This window comes from Arachis ipaensis, chromosome B1 (assembly GCF_059453495.1).
Source record: "Arachis ipaensis isolate K30076 ecotype BB chromosome B1, ASM5945349v1, whole genome shotgun sequence".
In the NCBI taxonomy this organism is placed as follows: domain Eukaryota; kingdom Viridiplantae; phylum Streptophyta; class Magnoliopsida; order Fabales; family Fabaceae; genus Arachis; species Arachis ipaensis.
The window spans coordinates 93,843,085-93,853,927 of NC_142436.1; the positions used below are offsets into that span (position 1 = coordinate 93,843,085).

The following is a 10,843-nucleotide window of genomic DNA, read 5'->3' on the forward strand; positions in this document are numbered from 1 at the left end:
AAGAGATTGGTGTTAGTGATTAGGAGGCAATCCAACCATAAACCCAATTGCAATTTTTCTTTCAAGCCTTCGAACTTAAGGGTTCCTTTCAATCAATTCCCCATCAAGTTAGGGAACTACTCGCTCATTGTGAATGTAAAATTCATAGCATATAAAAAGGAATTAAAGAAAGACATTGTAAATAAAGTTAAAATAGTCAATTAAAAATAAAAGTGATCCTTGTATTAAATAATCCTAAGAATATTCCAATGGTAAAATTAAACAAAGCAAGGAACATGGAAGATTAAACCAAGTAAAGAAAACGAACTAGAATGACGAAGTCTTGATGAGGTAATAACTCTCCTCAGTGTTCCAATGCAAAAAAACTAGATCTAAAAACTAAAACTGTGTAGAATGAATGTTCTCTTTGGTTTCTGCATGTTCTCTGGCTCTAGTCTGCTATTCCGGGCTGAAAGCTGGGTCAAAATAGGGCCCGAAATCGCCCCCAGCGAATCTGTAAATTATGCAGATCGCGCAGGTCACGTGATCGCGTCGCTCATGCAGACGCGTCATTCGCGTTTCTGCTTTGCCACGTGGACGTGTCGTCCACGCCTCCGCGTCGCTCGTACCTTTCCATTTCGCGCGGTTGCGTCATCCATGCGGCCACGTCAATGCGATTTGATCTTCTCTGCGCGGTCGCGTCGCTTCTCGCTGGTCATCTCCTCAATTTCTTGTGTTCCTTCCATTTTTGCTAGCTTCCTTTCCAATCTCCAACTCATTCTTGCCCTATAAAGCCTGAAACACTTAACACACAGATCACGGCATCGAATGGAATAAAGGAGAACTAAAATGTACAATTAAAAGTCTTTAGGAAGCAGTTTTCACTCATGTAATAATTTCAGGAAGGAAATATAATTGCATGCTATTTTAATGAATAAGTGGGTCAGGATCATGATAAAACCACACAATTAAACACAATATAAACCATAAAATAGTTGTTTATCAACCCTTCTAGTGAAAGGGTGAGGATCTCCTTGCATCATAGGCAAGTTGAATGCCAACCTCACATTTTTCGGACTAAAATCCAAGTAATTCCCCCGAACCATTGTGAGCCAATTCTTTGGGTTCGGGTTCACACTTTGGTCATGGTTCTTAGTGATCCATGCATTGGCATAGAACTCTTGAACCATTAAGATCCCGACTTATTGAATGGGGTTGGTGAGGATTTCCCAACCTCTTCTTCGAACTTTATGTCGGATCTCCGGATATTCACTCTTTTTGAGCTTGAAGGGGACCTCGAGGATCACCTTTTTCTTGGCCACAACTTCATAGAAGTGGTCTTGATAGACCTTTGAGATGAATCTCTTCATCTCCCATGACTCGAAAGTGGAAGCAATTGCCTTTCCTTTCCTCTTTCTAGAGGTTTTTCTGGCCTTTGGTGCCATTAGTGGTTATGGAAAACAAAAAAAAAAGCAATGCTTTTTCCACACCAAACTTAAAAGGTTTGCTCGTCCTCGAGCAAAAGAAGAAAGAATGGAGGAGAAGAAGAAGAAATGGAGGAGATGGAGGGTAGTGAAGGTTTCGGCCAAGGTGGGTAGTAGTGTGTATGTTGTGTGAAGATGAAGGTGGTAAGGAGGGGTATTTATAAGGTAAGGGAAAGAGGGTAGCCATGTATGATGGGTTGGGTTTAGGAGGGAAATGGTTTGAATTTGAGTGGTGAGGTAGGTGGGGTTAAATGATGGATGGATGTGAGTGGTGAAGACGTTGTGGGGAAGAGGGTAGGATTTGATAGGTGAGGGGTGTTTGGGGAAGAGGTATTGATGGGATTGGTCAAGGGTGTTTGGGGAAGAATGTTATGGAAAGGTGTGAAGAGGAGAGAAGAAGAGGTGGGGTAAGTGGGGATCCTGTGGGATCCACAGATCCTGAGGTGTCAAGGAATTCAAGTCCCTGCACCATTCTGGCATTCAAACGCCCATTCTATGCCACTTTTTGCGTTTAATGCTAACTCTGCTACCTTTCCTAGCGTTAAACGCCACTCTGCTGCCCATTTCTGGCTTTAAACGCCAGCCAGATGCCCATTTCTGGCGTTAAACGCCAGCCAGATGCCCATTTATGGCATTTAACGCCAGCCAGATTCCAGACAGCCCTTTCTGGCGTTAAAGGACCAGAGTGCTGCCCATTCTGGCGTTTAAACGCTAGTAAGCCTATCCTCCAGGGTGTGCTATTTTTAATGCTATTTTTCATTCTGTTTTTGATTTTTCAGTTGTTTTTGTGACTTCACATGATCATCAACCTAAAGAAAACATAAAATAACAATGGAAAACAAATAAATATAATTAAATAACATTGGGTTGCCTCCCAATAAGCGCTTCTTTAATCTCAATAGCTTGACAGTGAGCTCTTAGAGAGCTTCACAGAGACTCAGAGCTTGATGATGGCCTCCCAACTCCAAACATAGAAGTTGAGTATGGGGGCTCTGTTTGACTCTGTATTGAGAGAAGCTTTTCATGCTTCCTCTCCATGGTTACAGAAGAAGATCCTTGAGCCTTAAACACAAGGTAGTCCTCATTTAATTGAAGGACTAGCTCTCCTCTATCCACATCAATCACAGCTCTTACTGTGGCTAGGAAGGATCTTCCAAGGATGATGGATTCATCCTCACCCTTCTTAGTATCTAGGATTATGAAATCAGTAGGGATGTACAGTCCTTCAACTTTCACCAAGACATCCTCTACAAGTCCATAAGCCTGTTTCCTTGAATTATCTGCCATCTCTAGTGAGATTCTTGCATCTTGCACCTCAAAGATCCCTAGTTTCTCTATTACAAAGAGGGGCATGAGGTTTATCCCTGACCCCAAGTCACACATAGCCTTATCAAAGGTCATGGTGCCTATGGACAAGGTATTAAGAACTTTCCAGGATCCTATTTCTTCTGAGGTAATTTCAGTTGAACCAGATCATTTAGTTCATTGATAAGCAATGAGGGTTCATCTTCCTAACTCTCATTACCAAATAACTTGGCATTCAGCTTCATGATTGCTCCTAGATATTGAGCAACTTGCTCTTTAATAATATCTTCATCCTCTTCAGAGGAAGAATACTCATCAGAACTCATGAATGGGAACAATAAGTTCAGTGGAATCTCTATGGTCTCTATATGAGCCTCAGATTCCTTTGGTTCCTCATTAGGGAACTCCTTGGGGGCCAGTGGATGTCCATTGAGGTCTTCCTCACTGGAAATCACTGCCTTTCCCTCTTCTACAGGTTCGGCCATGTTGGACGTGTAGATGGCCTTGCACTCTCTCTTTGGATTCTCATTTGTATTGCTTGGGAGAGTACTGGGAGGGAGTTCAATAACTTTCTTACTCAGCTGACTCACTTGTGCCTCCAAATTTCTAACGGAGGACCTTGCTTCAGTCATGAAGCTGAGAGTGGTCTTAGATAGATAAGAGACTACAGTTGCTAAGTCAGAGTGGCTCTGCTTAGAATTCTCTGTCTGTTGCTGAGAAGATGATGGAAAAGGTTTGCTATTGCCAAACCTGTTTCTTCCACCATTATTATTATTGAAGCCTTGATTAGGCTTCTACTGATCCTTCCATGAGAGCTTAGGATGATTCTTCCATGAAGGATTATAGGTGTTTCCATAGGATTCTCCCATGTAATTCACCACTTCCATTGTAGGATTCTCAGGATCATAGGCTTCTTCTTCAGAGGAAGCTTCTTTAGTACTGCAGGAAGAAACTTGCATTCCAGTCAGACTTTGAAAAATCATACTGACTTGCTGAGTCAATATTTTGTTCTGAGCCAATATGGCATTCAGAGTATCAATCTCAAGAACTCTTTTCTTCCGAGTTGTCCCATTATTCACAGGATTCCTTTCAGAAGTGTACATGAACTGGTTATTTATAACCATTTCAATGAGTTCCTGGGCTTCTACAGGCGTCTTCTTCAGATGAAGAGATCCTCCAATAGAGTGGTCCAATGACATCTTGGACAATTCAGATAGACCATCATATAATATACATATGATGCTCCATTCTGAAAACATGTCAGAAGGACACCTTCTGATCAATTTCTTGTATCTTTCCCAAGCTTCATAGAGGGATTCACCTTCCTTCTGTCTGAAGGTTTGGACTTCCACTCTAAGCTTGCTCAATTTTTGAGGTGGAAAGAATTTGGCCAAGAAAGCATTGACCAACTTTTCCCAAGAGTTCAGGCTATCTTTAGGTTATGAGTCCAACCATGTCCTAGCTTTGTCTCTTACAGCAAAGGGAAAAAGCATAAGTCTGCAAACCTCACGATTAACCCCATTGGTCTTAATAGTGTCACAGATTTGCAAGAATTCAGCTAAAAATTGATGAGGATCTTCCAATGTAAGTCCATGAAACTTGCAATTTTGCTGCATTAGAGAAACTAATTGAGGCTTAAGCTCAAAGTTTTTTGCTCTAATTGCAAGAATTGAGGTGTTCCTTCCATAGAAGTCAGAAGAGGGTGCAATAAAGTCACCAAGCATCTTCCTTGCATCTCCACCATTGTTGTTGGGTTCGGCCATTTCTTCTTCTTTTTCGAAAAATTCTGTCAGGTCCTCTCCAGAGTGTTGTGCCTTAGCTTCTCTTAGCTTCCTCTTTAGAGTCCTTTCAGGTTCCGGATCAGCTTCAACAAGAATGTTCTTATCCTTGCTCCTGCTCGTATGAAAAAGAAGAGAACAGAAAAGAATAGGAATCCTCTATGTCACAGTATAGAGATTCCTTTATGTGAGTAGAAGAATAGAAGAGTAGAATGAAGAAGAGAGATGATGAAGAATTCGAACACAGAGAGGGAGAGAGGGTTCGAATTATAAGAAGAAAAGAAGTATTAGTGAATAAATAAATAAATAGAGAGAGATGAAAGAGAGACAGAGAATTCAAATTTTAAATTAAAATAAAAGGAAAAAGATTTTTGTTTTTATTTTAATTATTGATTAGTATTCGAAAATTAAGAGAAGAAATAAAATAAAATTTGAAAACTAAATAAATTAATTAATTACAAAGATTTTTTTAAAAAAAGTGGTTAATGATTTTCGAAAATTGGAGAGGGAAAAGTAGTTAGGTGGTTTTGAAAAAGATATGATTGAAATAAAAAACTTTTAAAATCAAACAAAAAGTCAAGTAGTTAATTGAAAAAGATTTGAAAATCAATTTTGAAAAGATAAGAAGTTAGAAAAGATTTTGAAATTGATTTTGAAAAAAGATATGATTGAAATTTATTTTGAAAAGGATTTGAAAAGGAAATTAAAAAGATTTGATTTTGAAAATTAAAGTTGATTACTTGACTAACAAGAAACTAAAAGATATGATTCTAGAATTTAAAGATTGATCCTTTTCTTAATAGGCAAGTAACAACTTGAAAATTTTTGAATCTAAATATTAACTGTTAACATTAATTATGAAATAAAAGTAAGAAAAAGATTTTGAAAATCAAATTTTTAAAGTTTTCGAAAATATTATGAAAAAAATGAAAAAGATTTGATTTTTGAAAAAGATTTGAAAAAGATAGAAATTTTAAATTGAAATTTTGACTTGACTAACAAGAAGTAACTAAATTTTAAAACTTTTTGACTAAATCAATCTAAAATTTCAAAAATTACGAGCAAAATAAGAAAAAGATATTTTTTTATTTTTGATTTTTAATGTGGAGAGAGAAAAACATAAAAATGACACAAAATATAAAAATTTAATATCAAAACAAAAATGCATGCAAGAACACTTTGGATGTCAAGATGAACACCAAGAACACTTTGAAGATCATGATGAACATCAAGAACATATTTTTGAAAATTTTTAAGAAAAGAAAGACATGAAAGACACCAAACTTAAAAATTTTTAAACTCTAAGCACTAATAATTCAAAAATGCATATGAAAAACAAGAAAAGACACAAAACAAGAAAAATTTAAAGATCAAACAAAGAAATTCATCAAGAACAACTTGAAGATCAATGAAGAACACATGTATGGATTTTCGAAAATTGAAAGAAAATTAAAGGCATGCAATTGACACCAAACTTAAAATTTGACACTAGACTTAAACAAGAAACACAAAATATTTTTGGTTTTTATGATTTTTTTAAAAATTTTTTTCGAAATTTATTTTGAAAAAGAAAATAAAGAAATTCAAAATTTTTAATAAGAATTCCAGGAATCATGCAATGTTAGTCTAAAGCTTCGGTCCAAAAATTTAGACATGGCTTAATAGCCAGCTAAGCTTTATGTGAAAGCTTCAGTCCAAAAGATTAGACATGGCCAATAGCCAGCCAAGATTCAGCAGAGCATTGCATACAACAACCAAATTGATGGGAATCAAAAGGCTCTTGCAAAGATAAGTAGAAACCTCGGTCCAAAAGATTAGACATGGCTTAACAGCCAGCCAGGATTCAACATATCTCATGAAACTCTAGAATTCATTCTTAAAAATTCTGAAGAACAAAATAAAATGTATATAAAATTTTTTCTTTCGAAAATAAATAAAAATTAAAAATCTTAAACATAAAATAAAGGTACCTAATCTGAGCAACAAGATGAACCGTCAGTTGTCCAAACTCAAACAATCCCTGGCAACGGCGCCAAAAACTTCGTGCACAAAATTGTGATCTCTGACAACGGTGCCAAAAACTTGGTACGCACGATTGTAATCTCAACTCTTTTTCACAACTCCGCACAACTAACTAGCAAGTGCACTGGGTCGTCCAAGTAATACCTTACGTGAGAAAGGGTCGATCCCACGGAGATTGTCGGCTTGAAGCAAGCTATGGTCATCCTTGTAAATCTCAGTCAGGCAGTTTCAGTTGGTTATGAGGTTTTGATAATTAAAATATAGATAAAACAGAAAATAAGATAAAGTTACTTATGTAATTCATTGGTGGGAATTTCAGATAAGCGTATGGAGATGCTTTGTTGCTTCTGAACCTCTGCTTTCCTATTGCCTTCTTCCAACCATGCGTTACCTCCTTCCATGGCAAGCTGTAAGATCCTCTCGGATGAAAAAAAATCCATATGTGCTGTCACCGCACGGCTAATCATCTGTCGGTTCCCGCTAGCATCAGAATAGGACCATTGTCCTTTTGCACACTGTCACTACGCCCAACATTCGCAAGTTTGAAGCTCGTCACAGTCATCCCTTCCCAGATCCTACTCGGAATACCACAGACAAGGTTTAGACTTTCCGGATCCCAGGAATGCTTCCAATGATTCTAGCCTATACCACGAAGATACTAATCTCACGAACTCGGTCTGTGTATTAGATATCCAAGAGAATATACTCCGGCTGTCATCCAATGACTACGTTGAACATCATGTAGACCGCTTTGTGGTTGTCAGGCACGCGATCTTGGCTAAGCGAGTAATGAAGATTGGGTGATTGTCACGGGCCACCCCTTCATTCTGACTTAACTAAATTAAGAACAAGAGTATATCTTGGAGAAGAAGTAGGTGTGAATAGAAGGAAAAATCAATATTACTTGCATTAATTCATGAAGAACAGCAGAGCTCCACACCTTAATCTATGGGGTGTAGAAACTCCACCGTAGAAAATACATAAGTGAAAGGTCTAGGCACGGCCATGAGGCCAGCCTCCAAACGTGAACAATAGTCTATGATAGTTCGAATAAGACTGCCAAAAGATCCTAAAATAAATCACTAAAAGTAGTTTTTATAATAAACTAGTAACTAGGGTTTACAGAAAATGAGTAACTAAGTGCAGATAGTGCAGAAATCCACTTTTGAGGCCCACTTGGTGTGTGCTTGGGCTGAGCATTGAAGCTTTTTCGTGCATAGGCTATTCCTGGAATTAAACGGTAGCTTTGGTGCCAGTTTGGGTGTTTTATGCCAGAAGTTTTTAGGATGACTTTGAACGCCAGTTTAGGCCATCAAATCTCAGGAAAAGTATGGACTATTATATATTGAGGGAAAGCCCAGGATGTCTACTTTCCAACGCAATTGAGAGCGCGCCAATTGGGCTTCTGTAGCTCCATAAAATCTACATAGAGTGCAGGGAGGTCAGAATCCAACAGCATCTGCAGTCCTTTTTCAGCCTCTGAATCAGATTTTTGCTCAGGTCCCTCAATTTTAGCCAGAAAATACTTGAAATCACAGAAAAATACACAAACTCATAATAAAGTCCAGAAATGTGATTTTTGAATAAAAACTAATAAAAATATAATAAAAAGTAATTAAAACATACTAAAAACTATGTAAAAAAATAATGCCAAAAAGGATATAAATTATCCGCTCATCACTATCCCTGTGAATATCATTCCTCCTCCTTCGGCTACCGATGCTATTACTGGAGAGACTCTAAACCCTTTATGATATTATTGGTTTTTTATCTGTACAGCCTGATTTGTTGGCATTTTTAAACTGTATTTTTTATAATGGTCGACTGCTTTGACTTTTGGTTGCTTCTATGCAACTTTAACAAAACACTTTTAAACTCTTGAGGCATGCCTTTCAAGTGGCCTTTTGAGTCGTATATTTCTATATTGTCTGTGTCTTTGCAACCTTTGTAGATCTTTATAGAGCATTGGTGCTCGGGTGTCCGATCTCTTTTAATTAGATCTTTGTTTATTCTATCTTTTGTTCGAGGCGAGATGACTTTTGAGGCTAACTTTGTCTGATAACTTTTTAGTGTTCTGGTTGAACCCTTTTTTAGTCATTCTAGACAATTTTGATAGCTTTGTGGAGCCGTGGCTTTTTGGGCTAAATTACATCCCTTTTAGTGCACGTCTTTTGTAGGTCCGATTTTACTTGTCGGTCCAAGCCACAGCTGTGACTTCTCTTTGTCGGTCCGAGCAGTGGCTTTTTGTTGATCCGAGTTTTCTTGTCGGACGGAGCTGTAGCTAAGTTATTTTTAGTATTTCATTTTTAGTCAGACCTCGTCAGGCCACTTTTTATGGATTACTTTTTATAACTTCTTGCATTAATCTGTTTTTATCGCTATCATCTTAGCTGACTTTGTCGAAATCAGGTGATGAATTCTGTTTTCACTTTTTTGCCGACCTTGTCGAAATCGGTCGACGAATTCTGTTTTCATCTTTGCCGAATTTATCGTGATCGAACGGTGAATTTGGTTTTTACCTTGCCGACTTTGTTGTGATCAGGCAGTGAATTTTTGCACTCAGATTAATGCGTCTTGGTAGGGGATTTTAGAATCTGAAAAATTTTATTCAAATAGAAAAATGGGCATGTAGACAGAAATATATACATATGAGTGTTTACCCTTCTGAGTCGGGCAATTCTATAGATCTTGGTTTGGTGCCTCGTTAAAAAACATTTTCAGGATAAAGAGTGCGCCTTGACCTAAGATCTTTATTACTTTCTAACTATAGTACCTTCTTAGATTACAGGGGTGCCACGACCATGGTAGCTCTCGTCCCTCGAGGTCGGACACCTTGTAGTAGCCTTTTTCCAGTACCTCTACAACTCGGTAAGGACCTTTCTAGTTAGCTGCTAGCTTCCTTTCTCATGACTGACCTGTTCCAATGTCGTTTCGAATTAGGATGAGATCGTTGTTGGCGAAGCTTCGCTGGATTACCCTTTGATTGTATCTTGAGGTCATTCGATGCTTTAATACTTCTTCCTTAATCCGAGCTCTTTCTCGGACTTCCTGAAGTAAGTCGAGTTCTGTCTGTTGATTTTGGGCATTGGCCTCTTCATTGTAGAGGATCCTTTTGGGGGATCCTTCCTCTATCTCTACTGGGATCATTGCCTCCATTTCGTAAGCAAGTCGGAAAGGCGATTCTCCTGTGGTGGAGTGTGGAGTTGCCCGATGTAACGACCCAACTTCCAGTACATCATGATCGTACCGAAAGTAAGGCGTTACCAACCTGCTTTCCTTTATTAACTATTTACTATTGAGCCTTTAGTTCGATATCGCACTTATATTTTATGGAAAATTCCATAAAAATTTTGTTTTTATTATTTAAAATCATATAGCAAACATTTCAAAGTAATAATAATCACATAATTATTAATAATAATATCTGACATACAAAAGATTTCAAATAAAACTCAGATACAAATCCTATCCCTCTGTATAAAATAAAAATGTTAAACAATAAGAGCGAGTGAATTCTATGAAAGCAACTCAAATAAAAAACTTAACTCATAAATAAGGTCTAACAATCGCCCGCAGCTTCAAACGGAGTCTTCGAACCTGTGTCACTGAAAGGGTGGAAGATTTTGGGGTGAGAACAAACCACACGTTCTCAGTAGGGAATGGAAATGCCGTAAAAGTAATGATTTACATGCAAATAATTAACTTAAGTTTCCAACGTAGTTTTCTTCATCAAACCTTTTCAAAAATTTCTTAAGACTTACCTGAAATCGTTTAAATCCCTTTCTTTAAATCATATTACTTACATAAAGTCTCAACCGCATTAGCAATTCATCAGCTACAAATAGCATTCCTCAACCATCACAGTAACTAAGTAAATCAGCAACATAAATAATATACCCAAACCTCATTTCATAAATACCATTCCCCAATACCTTACTAAGTTCACAGCATCAACAAAAATATCTAATCAAACACACAAGCAAGTCACTAAGACAAACAGCACAATCACAAAGAAACAAGACAAGCAACACAAATTACAAAGAAATAAAACAAGCAAACACAATCAAATGCAGATACGCAAATAAGGATGATGCATGTCTAGCTCTAGTGTAGGTAATGAGCTCATTTGTCGGTTTCTACCCGCTCCCGACGTAACCTAAAGCAGCTGAAACGGGTATGGCTTTCCAGTTGGCTATACCTCTGTGTACAGGAAATAACCCCTCTGCCACCACAGGGTCCACTGCACGTAGGAAATAACACATCTGCCACTGCAGG

The 10,843-nt window shown here is 37.7% G+C and overlaps 1 non-coding gene across 1 annotated transcript; it reads left to right on the top strand.

Moving 5' to 3' along the window:
• Positions 1 to 4,025: 4,025 nt before the first annotated feature.
• On the top strand, positions 4,026 to 4,129 carry LOC148577506 (small nucleolar RNA R71). Its single transcript, XR_015903643.1, has one exon. It is a non-coding gene; the product is annotated as a small nucleolar RNA R71 (small nucleolar RNA).
• The last annotated feature ends 6,714 nt before the right edge of the window (positions 4,130 to 10,843 follow it).